General features: G+C 40.9%; 1 protein-coding gene across 2 annotated transcripts in view; it reads right to left on the reverse strand.

Annotated features, from left to right (window-relative positions):
* Positions 1–12,573, reverse strand: part of WDR72 (WD repeat domain 72) — a 236,314-nt gene extending 223,741 nt beyond the window's left edge. The window contains exon 1 of one of the 2 annotated variants that reach the window (XM_015142281.3): positions 12,460–12,573. The gene's annotated coding sequence lies outside the window, so the exon portion shown is untranslated. The remainder of the gene's footprint in view (positions 1–12,459) is intronic. The other variant, XM_077938706.1, reaches the window with a different exon arrangement.
* Between the last annotated feature and the right edge of the window lie 491 nt (positions 12,574–13,064).

The following is a 13,064-nucleotide window of genomic DNA, read 5'->3' on the forward strand; positions in this document are numbered from 1 at the left end:
CAGTCTTCTCTGTTCCCTGAAACAAAACACTATTAAAATTAGGTCAATTAATAATTCTGTAACGGCCTCTAAGTGTTCAAGTGAAGGAAGAGTTGTACTTTTCTCACTTTAAATCAAAGTCAGAAATGATTACGCTTAGTGAGGAAGACATGTTGAAAGTCAAGACAGGTCTAAAGCTAGGCCTTTTGCACCAGCCCATTAGCTAAATTGTGAATGCAAAGGAAAAGTTCTTGATGGAAACTGAAAGTGCTACTACAGTGAATACATGAATGATCAGAGACCAAAACAATTGCTGATATGGAGAAAGTTTTAATGATCAGGAAAGATGATCAAACCAGCCACAACATTCCCTTAAGTCAAACACTAATCCAGAGCAGCACTCTAACTCTCTTCAATTTTACGAAGGCTAAAAGAAGTGAAGAAGCTGCAGTGGAAAAGCTGGAAGCTAGCTGAGTTCATGAGATTGAAGGAAAGAAGCCTTCTCCATAACATGAAAGTGCAAGATGAAGCAGCAAGTCCTGATGGAGAAGCTACAGAAAGTGATCTAGAAGATCCAAGATCAGATAATTAATGAAGGTAGCTACACTAAACAACAGATTTTCAATGTAGATGAAATGCCTTTTTATTGGCAGAAGATGCCATCTAGGACTTTGCTAACTAGAATGGAGAAGTCAACGCCTGGCTTCAAAGCTTCAATGGACAAGTTGACTCTCTTGTTAGGGGCTAATGCAGCTAGTGACTTTAAGTTGAGGCCAATGCTCATTTATCATTCTAACAATTCTAGGGCCCTTAAAAATAATGCCTGTGCTCTGTATATGGAACCAGAAAGTCTGGATGACAAAACATGTATTTACAGAATAGTTTACAGAGTATTTTATGCTCATTGTTGAGATCCACTGCTCAGGAAAAAAAAAAAATCCTTTCAAAACATTACTGTTCATTGACAATGCACCAAGTCAACCAAGAGCTCTGAGATGCACAAGAGATTAATGCTGTTTTCATGCTCGCTAACATAATATCCATTCCACAGCCCATGGATCAAAGAGTAATTTTGACTTTCGAGTCTTATTATTTAAGCTATACAATTTGTGAGGCTACCACTGCCATAGGTAGAGATTCCTCCGATATGCCTGGACAAAGTCAATTGAAAACTTTCTGGAAAGAATTCACCACTTTAGATGCCTTGAGAACATTTGTGATTCACAGCAGGAGGTCAAAATATTAACATTAACAGGAGTTGAGAAGAACTTGATTCCAACCCTCATAGATGACTTGGAGAGATTCAAAATTCCAGTGGAGGAAGTAACTGCAGACGTGGTAGAAATAGCAAGAGAACTAGAATTAAAAGTAGAGTCTGAAGAGGGACTGAATTGCTACTAGGTCTTGATAAAATGTAAATGGATGAGAAGCTGCTTCTTATGAATGAGCAAAGAAAGTGGTTTCTTGAGATGGAATCTACTCCTGGTGAAGATGCTATGAGCATAGTTGAAATGAAAACAAAACATTCAGAATATTACACAGACTTAGCTGGTAAAGTAGCAGGGTTTAAAAGTATTGACTCCAATTTTGGAAAAAGTTCTACTGTGAGTAAAATGCTATCAGACAGCATCACATGCTACAGAGCAATCCTTCACAAAAGGTCTGAGCACAGTGACATATGCCTGTAATCCCAGCTACTCAAGAGGCTGAGGTATGAGGATCTCCTGAGGCCAGGAGTTTGAGACCAGCCTGGGCAACACAGTGAGACTCCTTAAAAAAAAAAAAAAAAAAAAAAAAAAAAAAAAAAAAAAACAGCTTTCATGAAAGGAAGAGTCAATTAATGCAGCAAACTTCATTATTGTCATATTTTAAGAAATTGCCAGAACCACCCCCAAACTCCAACAAACCACCACCCTAATCAATTAGCAGCCATCAACATGGAGGCAAGACCTTCCTCCAGCAAAAAGTACAATTTGCAGAAGGCTCAGATGATCTTTTGTACTTTTTAGCAATAAGGTATTTCTAATCACAATATGCACATTATTACTTTAGATATTATATTATTGCATACTTAATAGGCTTTGAGATGCACTGGGAATCCAAAATAAATTGTGTGACTTGCTTTACTGCAATAATCACTTTATTAGAGAGGCTTGGAATCAAACCTACAATAGAACCCATGATATCTCCAAGATATGCCTGTAACGCCTAAGTTTAAATCATAAATCTTATACATTTGCTGGTTTTGTGACCCAATGAGCTTATTTGGTCATGGAAGGGGATCAACTGTCTATTGCACCTGGCTGTAATGAGTAAGGAGACAGCATGTACCAGTGGGTCAGGCCCTCCAGTCAGTGAGCCTGGATTCAAATGCCAACTCTACCAATCTATATCCTTGGGAAGGTTACTTTACAACTCTGTGTTGGATTTTTATCAATAAAATGAGGATAAATAATATCAATCTAATACGGTTGATGTGAGTAAATAATCCTTGAAAACCATTAATTAATTAGTAAGCATTCAATAAATATTACTCTATTATCAGAAGGCTTTTAAAATCTCAAAATCTGTACGTAAATCCTGCTAAGTAAACAATATTAAGATAAATGAAATTCTTGTCACTTATAATTCTTCATTCTATCATTCATAACTTACAGTAGATCCCATCTATGAAGTGAATTAAGTAGGAAAGATAAAGATAAAACTTCAAAAGTATCAAATTGGCAAAGTAAAATAATTTAAATTTAAAAAAATTTTTGATTTTTTTCAAAAATCTACCACATTCTCATCTAATATGAGTTGAATTGAGCCTATCCAAAATTTATATGTTGAAGCCCTAACTCGGAGTACCTCCAAGTATGACCTTATTTGGACAGGGGTTCATTGTGGATATAATTAATTGAGGATGAGGTAATACTGGATTGGGGTGAACTCCTAATCCAGTCTGACTGGTTGTCATATAAAACAAGGAAATGTGCAGACAGACACACACACAGAGAAAGTCAGGTAAAGGTGAAGGCAGAGGTTGGGGTGACTTCTACAGGCCAAGGAACACCAAAGATTGACAGCAAACCACTGGAAGCTAAGTGAGACATGGGACAGAATCTTCGTCTCTGCCTCAGAAGGAACCAACCCTGCTGACACTGTGATTTCAGACCTCCAGCCTCCAGAACTGTGAGGCTACATTTCTGTTGTGTAAGTCACCCAGTGTGTGGTACTTTGTTATACATTCCTAGAAAAGTAATACAGCATTTGACAGACTTTGTTTCTTTTGAGTCAGAATGTAGATCTCAGTAACACATGTACCAACTCCTGAAACATATATTTAAATTTCAGTATGAATCGCACAGTTGGTCATATATCAAAATCTATTCTTTACCTCTCTGTGTAATAAATCTCCTTTCCATCTACATTATCGGCTCCTTAAGAAAAGAATGTATTCATTTATTAATTCGATAATTAGTATCTAGTAAAGCCCTACTAAATGAAAGATGAAAAAACACAAGTTCCTGCCCTCTAGGAATTCACAACCTATAAGTCAAATCCTAAGTAAGTAAAGAACCAGCGTAAAGGAGGTTGGTAGAAGCATTTCCAAGGCACAACAGCAAAGCAAGTTTCACTCCCATGGCTGTCAATGGGTTATCCCTTACACTTTGGCTTCTCGTGGAAAAATCCTGTGTTCTTCCAAGGACTAGTTATCTTCTTCCTTGGCCCTGACATCTACTTCCCTTCTTTCAGTTTCAGCACAAGTTGACACTGGAAGTCAGTCCACTGTAATTATAACAATCCTTTTTTCCTCCCAGAATAAGCAAATGGCAGGCACTCCCATAGGCAGGAATATAGGCCTATATGGACAAGGCCTATTTGGAGAAGCCTCCCTAATGCCCACAATTCTGGTGTTTTCTGACTCTGGCCTACCAGCCAGGAACACCTGCCAGGGAAGACTTTAAACTCATCTTCTGCACTAAAGGATTCTAGCAGAAGCTAGGCCAAAACAGACTTTCATCAGCAAGGCTATGAATGCAGAATCCCAAGGTGGTCTGGAAAAAGTGGTAGAGGAAGTACAGAATTTGAGGCTCATAATCTGAAGGAACCGTAGCCTTTGTAGCCCTTGTGAACATCTTTGTGGATTTTCTGTCATGAGCCAAGGCAAGCCCCACCTCTGTTTCATAGTCCCTATCTCACCACTTTACTATTCAAAATTTTCTCTAGTCCTGGCTCTTCCTACTTCCCTTCTTCCTAAACACATCCCACCTTCTGTCTTCACTGTCCTTGCTTCTTTTCCTCAGTGTTAAGGCACAGGGTTATATGCTCAATTCAACAAGTGTTTACTGAATGCCAACTGTGTTGTAGACCTTGTGCTGGTGGCTTTCCCATGCATTTTCTCAAGTAATCTACACACCTACCATTACTGTTATTAGGAAAAGAAGACTTGGTAAATCTAAATCCCCCGGCTAGGATTACATCCCTAGATTTGTATGACCTCAAAGCCCATCCCACTTCTTAAAGGCCTTGAAAATAAGAGTTCATAATGATGACTTCATCATCTGTTTACACTTCCATACAGACAAGCCAGTCCACCTATTTCTTTAAAGAAAATGAAACAAAACAAAACAAACACAACTTAAATTCACCCACAAGGGTGGTTAGGATGCCAAATAACTCTTTAGTCTAAGAGTGACATGGCATCCACAATCACTCTTTAGTCTAAGAGTCTTAATCTATAAAACCTATTCATTATATATGTGGAAGTGTATGCGTGGGCCAGAGTGTTTTCGAAGCATCAGAACTTAATACAAAAACACTACAAAGCTCATTGTAATACTAGTGTCATGGGAAATGATTCATAATACACAATGTGAGATTTCCACATTGGGGTGATTTCAATGCAGTTTATGACATAAGAGGTAGCAGAGGGACACAGGAAAGGGCTTGCCTGAACCTACAGGCCAATAAAAACCAGGCAATATGTGGCACTACAGCACTTTCTAAAACATCCTGGCCTCTGCTTACTCTAAGAAAAAAAAGAAACCCTGGCAAAGGGGATCCCTCTTCTCTGCTTGATTTCTACTGACCAAAGATGTCACTGTCCAATGATATAAAGAAATTCTGTCCCTAAGGCATAAATAAATATCCAACACCTATAGTTCATAGTTGTAGAAGAGCCTGAGAGGCCTGGAATCGATCCAACCCATTTTAACTCACAAGAAACTACCTGGTAATACCTTGTTTGTATTTCTTGGAGGAGGGACACAAGAAACACTTATTTCATTCCACACAATAATTCACCCCAATCAGAGAGAGCACAGCAAGGGCAACAGCATCTCCCAGCTGCTGATTGCATCAGAGGCTTGCAGCACAAATTCAATTTTATGATGTTAATCTTAGCCTGCCACTCAGAAATTTTCTCTGAGGGATATGATTTTTCTCTGGATTTCATTTTAAGAATGATTTTCTTCATCCACAATCAATAAAGATATGTTTTCATCAAAAGACTCTATCTTGGCAGAATTCAATTGGCTATTTCAACCCCTTTTGGTGACACAATATTAATTAAAATAGTTTATGTTGCACCTCGACTGGAAAAAGAGGCAGTGAAAATAGCAGCTACTCAGAACACATGTTCTATATACATCAACATGGAAGGCAGAAAATAATTTTCTCCTTCCCCAGGCGACAGCTATTAGCTATTCAAGAGAGTTGCTCTAACTTGGTTTATCTCTGTGATCTCACTGGAAAAAAGAATGAAGTCCTTCCTGTTTATATTTTTTTTGTTCAATAGGAAATCAAAATGCATATAAAGAAGATACTTTAAATGCTTATATTCCAGTTCCTCAAGAAGAGGAGAAATAATTATCAGTGTGCCTATGTGACATAACGGGCTAGTAGGGATCACATTCGTTATTTCCCTTAACCGAAAATTGATGATGCTATTACAAATTCTTTTTATTTTCAATTTTAAATAATAATTACAGCTAAATGCATTGTATTTCTCAAAAGCAGGCATATAGAGTCTCAAAAACGGGCATATAGAATTAGCACAGGGTTTTGCACATTTAAGAAAGAGGAGAAAACTATGCAATGCATTACAGAAAATAAAGCAATTTTGTCTTAACAGTGGTTTGGGAAGTGGCAGTTAATTCATTTAACACAGATTTATGAAGGACCTACTGTGTTCTTGACTCTGTTCTCCTCTTGAGAATGAGATGAAGGCCCCCCTTCCTGTCCCATGATGCTGACAGATCATGGGGCCTCCATTACTGCAGGGAGAGAAAGGGTAGGCCTGGTTCCCACAAAGCAGGTAGAGAGTGCAGCAGAGGCTGCACTTAACCCTGCTGGGAGGAGATCAAGAAGAGTTTCTCCAAGGAAGTCCAATTACTGAAATATTCAGCTGGTAATTTACATATGCTGTCTAATAAAGTGGGAGGCATAGCTCAGTCTCTAATAGAAAAGGTAGTCTCTATCAACCACACCTTCTCACTTCCCCATTCTAAAATTCATGACTCCTCTTAACATAAGAAAGTGGTAACAAAGAAAGTAGGGGTACTGATACCCTAAGAAGAATATGGATTTCACAGGACTTTGGGTAGATATCACTCAACAGTGCATTTATTCAAAGAATGGCTTTAATTTGTGACTGTTCAAAGCATACTTTTTACTGGATTTATATTTAAAACAAAGAAAAGCATCAAATTAAGGAACAGCATGGAAATTTACAGACATCTAGTTCAAGTCCCTATTTTATAAATTAATAAAGCAACCTAAAGGTACACTGACTTGGTTAAAAGCAGAGAGTGAACCAGAGTTTAGATTTGTCTAGATATTTGACCAGATATAACAAGCCCTAGACAGAGAGATTACACTGTTCTCCAAAAAGTCTGTGTAAATGTGTACACTGATGCTGGGAAAAAAATTGGTTAAAAAAAGAAGAAAGCTCCCAGCAGCATCAGAATCACCTGTGAGGCTTATTAAAATGCAGATTCCTAGGCCCCGCACTGGATGAAATGAATCCGAGCTTTTAAGGGATAAAGTGCAAGAATTTAAATTTAAACTAGTTCTCCAAAGTAATTCTTATTCAAATTAGAGTCTAAGGAACTTGAATCTATCTCGGAGACTTGAATCTATCTCGGCATCCCCATCCGCATGTATAACACGATCAATGAAATATTCAAATTAATTAATGAATTGAAGCAAAATATACTGAATGAATGAATGACCAAAAAGAACAATTGCCACAGAAAGCTCTTACTCATGATAGGTCTTCATGATCTAGGAAGAACCAATCCCTGGCCTGATCTGGGCCTTCCATAGCCAACAGGCCTACCCAGGCACCCTAACCTCAAATGACCAAAGCCTAAAGTAATTAAATTCTCTTACTGTCTACTACTGCCTACATGGAATGTAGAATTTTTCCATTTTTGAGGGCATTGCAAAAAAACTGCATAAGGTCTTCTCTTTGAAATCCATGTAGAGAAAATGACCTAAAGGAGAAAACTCTAAGTATTTAATTGTTCAGCAAATTGGCACAATCTTTGCAAGAGGAAAAACTCATGCATGATCAAGTTGGAATTTCAAGGCAAGTTCTTCCAAATATAGATGGATTTTAAAAGCTAACAATACTAAAGGAAAATCACAAAAGTGTAAAATTCTATAACCAATTCCTTCCAAAATGTTCAGTTTGCATGTTAGGGCCCCAAATTAATGAATCAGTTTTTACTATACCCTCCACACCAAAATGTTTTCTAAGAGTCAGTTCAATAGCTCAAACTGAAGCAATGACTGGAGCAGGAAACACAGCCCAAAAAAATGGCCACAGATCTTACCATGTAAATGTAAGAATGTGGACTTATCCAGCAAGAGAACAACTCAAAGACGGAGGAACTCCTTTCACAGAGCCTGGCCCCAAAACATAGGCTAACAACATAGCCTTAGTAAAAAGAAAGTTTATGGTGGTTGGAAAAGAAGGTTAGTGGTGGTGGAAGCATATAATCTCATATTTCATTCTAAACAACCAGAACAGTTAAAACGTTTCTTGGCCTGCTTTTGTAATATGCATGAAAGGCTTAAATCCCATCTAGATTTAGAGTAGTGTTTCCCTGTCTCTAAACAAGAGAATGAGAGGGATGGAAGGCACAACTTTGGTTGCACCAGGTAGATAAGTGTTTTATATACAACTAAGTCTTCCAACTGTGTTGTGAGCTAGATACTCTTATAGGCTAGGCTTGAAGATTAAATCACTACCTAATAATGTAAAATAATAATAAGATCCCCATTTTACACATGAGGAAACTATAGCTCAGAGGTCAATTTGCTAAGGTCCCATAGTCAGTAAAAGATGGGACACAAGGGGACAGTTTGCCATGATTTGCAGTTGTCATGTTCTCTCTCCCCAGCATACCTTCACACAAACTTCTGCCTTGACCTGAAGTGCTTTTACTCAGTACTTACACCTGGCAAACGTCCACAAAACTGGAAATTTCAAAACTAGAACTAAATTTTCACTGCTTTGAGCTTGCCCTGGTGGATGTTTAGCACTCCTCAACTCCCAGCCTCCCCTTTGCTACTTTTATCAGGGCACTTATTACTCTGCTCTACTTATTCCTGTTACCTGAACTATTCCATGAATGTATGCTTAGAGGGCAAGAGGCCGGGTGGGGGGGGGGGGTCCCTTCTTCTCTTTTGCACTCTGCTGGCAGCGAGCTTTACATATAACAATACATAAAAAATGTGGAAAGGGGAGCCAGAGACTTAACGTATTCGTTATGCATGAATATGGTATGGCTTCAATAGCCGCCTCTCTTTGCTCCTCCTTCTTGTCCCAGACAAGTCAGTTTGTAAATGTTCATCTTGAGAGGAACTCTGAAGTATACACAAAGAGCAAAAGACAGATGGAAAAAAAATATCCTTGGCTATAGATATGCATTCTCACTTATACTAAAGCGATCTAAAATCATATGAGCTTTCAGGGCTAATATGGTTTGGCTTCATCCCCACCCAAATCGCATCTTGAACTATAGTTCCCATAATCCCCACATGTGGTGGGAGGGACCCAGTGGGAGGTAATTGAATCATGGGATGGTTTCCTCCATGCCGTTCTCGTGATAGTAACTTCTCGCCAGATCTGATGGTTTCATAAGGGAGGGGCTTCCCCCTTTGCTCGGCACTCATTCTGTCTCCTGCCCCCCTTTAAAGAGGTGCTTTCTGCCATGATTGTAAGGTTCCTGAGGGGTCCCCAGCCATGTGGAAATGTGAGTCAGTTAAACCTCTTTTCTTTGTAAATTACCCAGTCTTAGAGCAGTATGAGAAACGACTAATACATGGGCCTTCACAACTCACTGCCCACTCACAAGCAACCAAATGTCAATTAACCAAAAAGTTGATTGGTTCAGTAAATTACATCTCCCTCATCCTGTACTTGCTTATTGTTTTAAACACTTATTGTGTAGGGCTTTACATTTCTCCCAGTTAAATTTCAAATTTGTTAAAAAAAAAAAAAAAAAGAAAGGAAAAGTCAGTGTCAAAGCAAACAGTTGCTACCATTTACTGACTATATGTTAAGTTGTAGATACTGTGCTGCTTACATTACAGGCATTGCTTCATGCGGTCCTCATAATATCAACATGCATTATTATCACTATTCTAAACATGAAGAAAATGAGTCTTGGAAAACATAAGTAACTTGCCTAAGGTCAGAGCTAGGAAACAAACAGATCCATCAGTCTATGGAAAAACTCACATTCTTAATCACTGCACTATACTGGTTAGGTGGGGCAAAGGTGGTGGTCAGCATGTGAGGATACCCTCTGGAAATGAGAGCAAATTCTAGAATCAGTGTTCCCCTAGAGCAATGATATCTAGCTCTGTAAATGAAAATTTGCATTTTTTAGGAAAGTTCAAAGGGGCCCAAATGTCTTTTTAGACTAAAGATAACTCTCTCATTTTGAAGATAAACATGACACATGTAAATTAAGAAACTCCTGGGTTCCCAAAGTTAATTAGGAGGAGGACTTGCAAGGACTTCAAAGCTGACCTGGGGCTAGACCTCAGTGCACAGATAGCTACTTTTAGTCCAGGTCTCCACCACAGCTGTCTGCTTCCAATTCAGCCTACAGAAGAACTGAATCTACAAAGCTTAACAACTGGGAAAAAATAACCATACATACAGAAAAGGCCTCCAGAAAGGTGCCTTTTATGATATACTGATAGAATTATTCCTAAAGGGCCGGGCACGGTGGCTGATGCCTGTAATCCTAACACTTTGGGAGGCCGAGGCAGGTGGATCACTTGAGATCAGGAGTTCGAGACCAGCCTGGTCAACATGGTAAAACACCATCTCTACTAAAAATACAAAAATTAGCCAGGCATGGTGGCGGGCACCTGGAACTCCAGCTACTGGAGAGGCTGAGGCAGGAGAATCGCTTGAGTCCGGGGGCCGGAGGTTGCAGTGAGCTGAGACAGCACCACTGCATTCCTACTTGGGAGACAGAGTGAGACTCCATCTCAACAACAACAACAACAAAAATTAAAAGAATTATTCATAAAGGACGCCCCCTATTGTGAGCAACATTATTATTATTAAATAACAGCAATTTCGAGTACATGAATTGTCAAACTACAAAGGTATCTGAATGCAACAAACTTGAAATCTTAAAATATTACTGATACCATTACTTTCAAGGTTCCTTTAAGTTATTTCACAAGTCAAATGCACTCTTCTATTCCAGGAGGCATGTGTAAACTAGAACATCAGATTTCTAAAGCATTCAGTTCATTGGGTAGAGACAGTTAATGGAAGATTTTACACACAGGGAGAAACTTAAGAGCCCCTCCCCTCCCTTCCCCTCCTTCCCCTCCCCACTCCCCTTCCCCCTTCTCCCTCTCTCCACACGGTCTTTCTCCCTCACCCAGGCTGGACTGCAGTGAAGCACGCAATCATCGCTCACTGCAACCTCGACCTCTCAGGCTCAAGCCATCCTACTCCCCCAGGCTCCCTAGTAGCTGGGATTATGTAGTAGACGGATGCACAGCACCACACCCAGCTGATTTTTGTAGAGATGAAGTTTCGCTATGCTGTAAAGGCTGGTCTGGAACTCCTAAGCTCAAGCGATCCACCCTCCGTGGCCTCCCACAGTGTTTGAATTACAGGCATGAGCCACAGCGCCCAGCCTAGTTAATATTTTCTTGACAAAATACTTATAATTTTAAAATATCTTTTCCAAAAGAAGTGAAAGCATTGGAACGCAATATAGAATATTAATTTTTTGGTTACAAAAATAATCACTTTACTAGACACCTTCAATGGCAGTTCCCCTTTCTCCTACAGTCTTTTGCATTCTTTACAGAAGACTCTATTGGCACATTTTAATATTGAAGGAATTAAAAAAAAATACAAAGGAACAAGTGATGTTTACAAAAAAGCTGCACAAGACCAACTTAACCACAAGTACTTGCATGACAGAAGTGGTCGCTTTCCTTTTCACTGGTTTGTAAGTGGTGAGAGCTAAACAGGGAAGAAAAGAATGGCTCTTTGGCAGGTGACAATGGGAAGGGCTGGAGGAAAACACTTCAGGTAAAAAGATCCCCAACAGGTGACCTAGTCTCCAATCGTTGACCTTGAACTCACTTAGCACAAAACCGGGGGGGGGGGGCGGTGGGGGGAGGCGCGAAGACAGATGTACCATACACCTACGTTTTGTTTAACAGAACATCGTTAACTGTATTGAAATGGATACAAAAATGCTTTAATAAGTGAGGAAGATGGTATAAGGAAGCACTTGTTCCCAAAGGAAGTATTCCCAGTGCATCACGTTTTCCAGATTCTGTCAGCACAGACAGTCCCCCCTTTATCTTCCCGCCTCTCATCCAACCTTACAAGTGGCGAAAGTCTTGTCCCCGCAGTCTTTACTGCGGACTCTGCCCAAGTGGCAGAGCAAGGAAAGTTTTGCCAGCCTCCGTCCCCACAGCCCCAAGCAGTCACACCCCAGCAGGCTTAGGCCCACCCGGTCGTTTTCCCTGCCCCTGAACTCAGCTTTAAAATTAATTCGACCTAAAATTAAAGTTTTACAAAATAAATAAATAAATAAAATTAATTCAATCGATTCCCGAGTTCCAAGAAATCATCCTAACAGTGAAAGGCAGGTCCCTAAACGTATCTGGGGTAGACTCCTCCCAGGAGCACAGGTAGGGATACTGCGAGATGAGCGGCTTGGTTCACTCCTGATGCCACATCTGGAAAAGAGTTTGAAGAGGGACTTTTCCAATTTCCAAGTGCAAGAACTTTGAGCAAAAGGAAGGGGTTAGAGACAGCGCTGCGCACGCCCACCCTTTTTCTCCACCCAGCTGTATCCAAGCGCGGGCCGTCCCCTCCTGCGCCGGGCTCTGAGGGCGGGAAGGCGCGCCGCTGCACCAGCCAGGAGCAAACGAAGACCCCCAGCCTGGGACCCGGCAGCCCGACCTGAGCTCTGGGGGTGCCTGCCTTACCTGAGCCGAGGGGCGGCGGAGCAGCGGAGGCCTGGGCTGCGGACCGGCAGCTGGCGGGTCTCGCCCCTGGGGTCACCGGTCCCGGCCCCGCCCCCGCCCCGGTCAGCCCCGGCCGGCCCCGCCCCGGTCCTGCCCCCGCAGCGCGCGAACCCGGCTCGCTCTGGCCCTAGCCGCCCGAGGGCCGGGCGCACCCGCTCTCCCCTCCTGCTGCCCTGACCCGCCGCCTCCCTCCCTCCTTCTCTCACCTGCGGTGGCGGCTGGGAAAGGCCGGCCAGCAGCCTGCGGTTGCCTGTCCTCTCAGGGCTGGAGAGAGTTAGCGGGGATTAGATCAAAAGAGCCCAGATGACGTGAACTGTTGACCCCAGGCATTAGCAGAGACGAAGCCTCAACCTTTTTTGTTTGTTTTGTTTTGCTTTTTGTTTGTTTTTGGGGATACACAGTAGGTGTATATATTTATGGGGTATATGCCATATTTTGATACAGACAAACAGTGTGTAATAATTACATCAGGTTAAATGAGGTTTCCATCACCTCAGCATTTATCCTTTGTGTTACAAACAATCCAATTGTACTTTTAGTTATTTTTTAACTGTACAGTTATTATT

The sequence above is a fragment of the Macaca mulatta genome, chromosome 7, assembly GCF_049350105.2.
Source record: "Macaca mulatta isolate MMU2019108-1 chromosome 7, T2T-MMU8v2.0, whole genome shotgun sequence".
Classification (NCBI taxonomy): Eukaryota; Metazoa; Chordata; class Mammalia; order Primates; family Cercopithecidae; genus Macaca; species Macaca mulatta.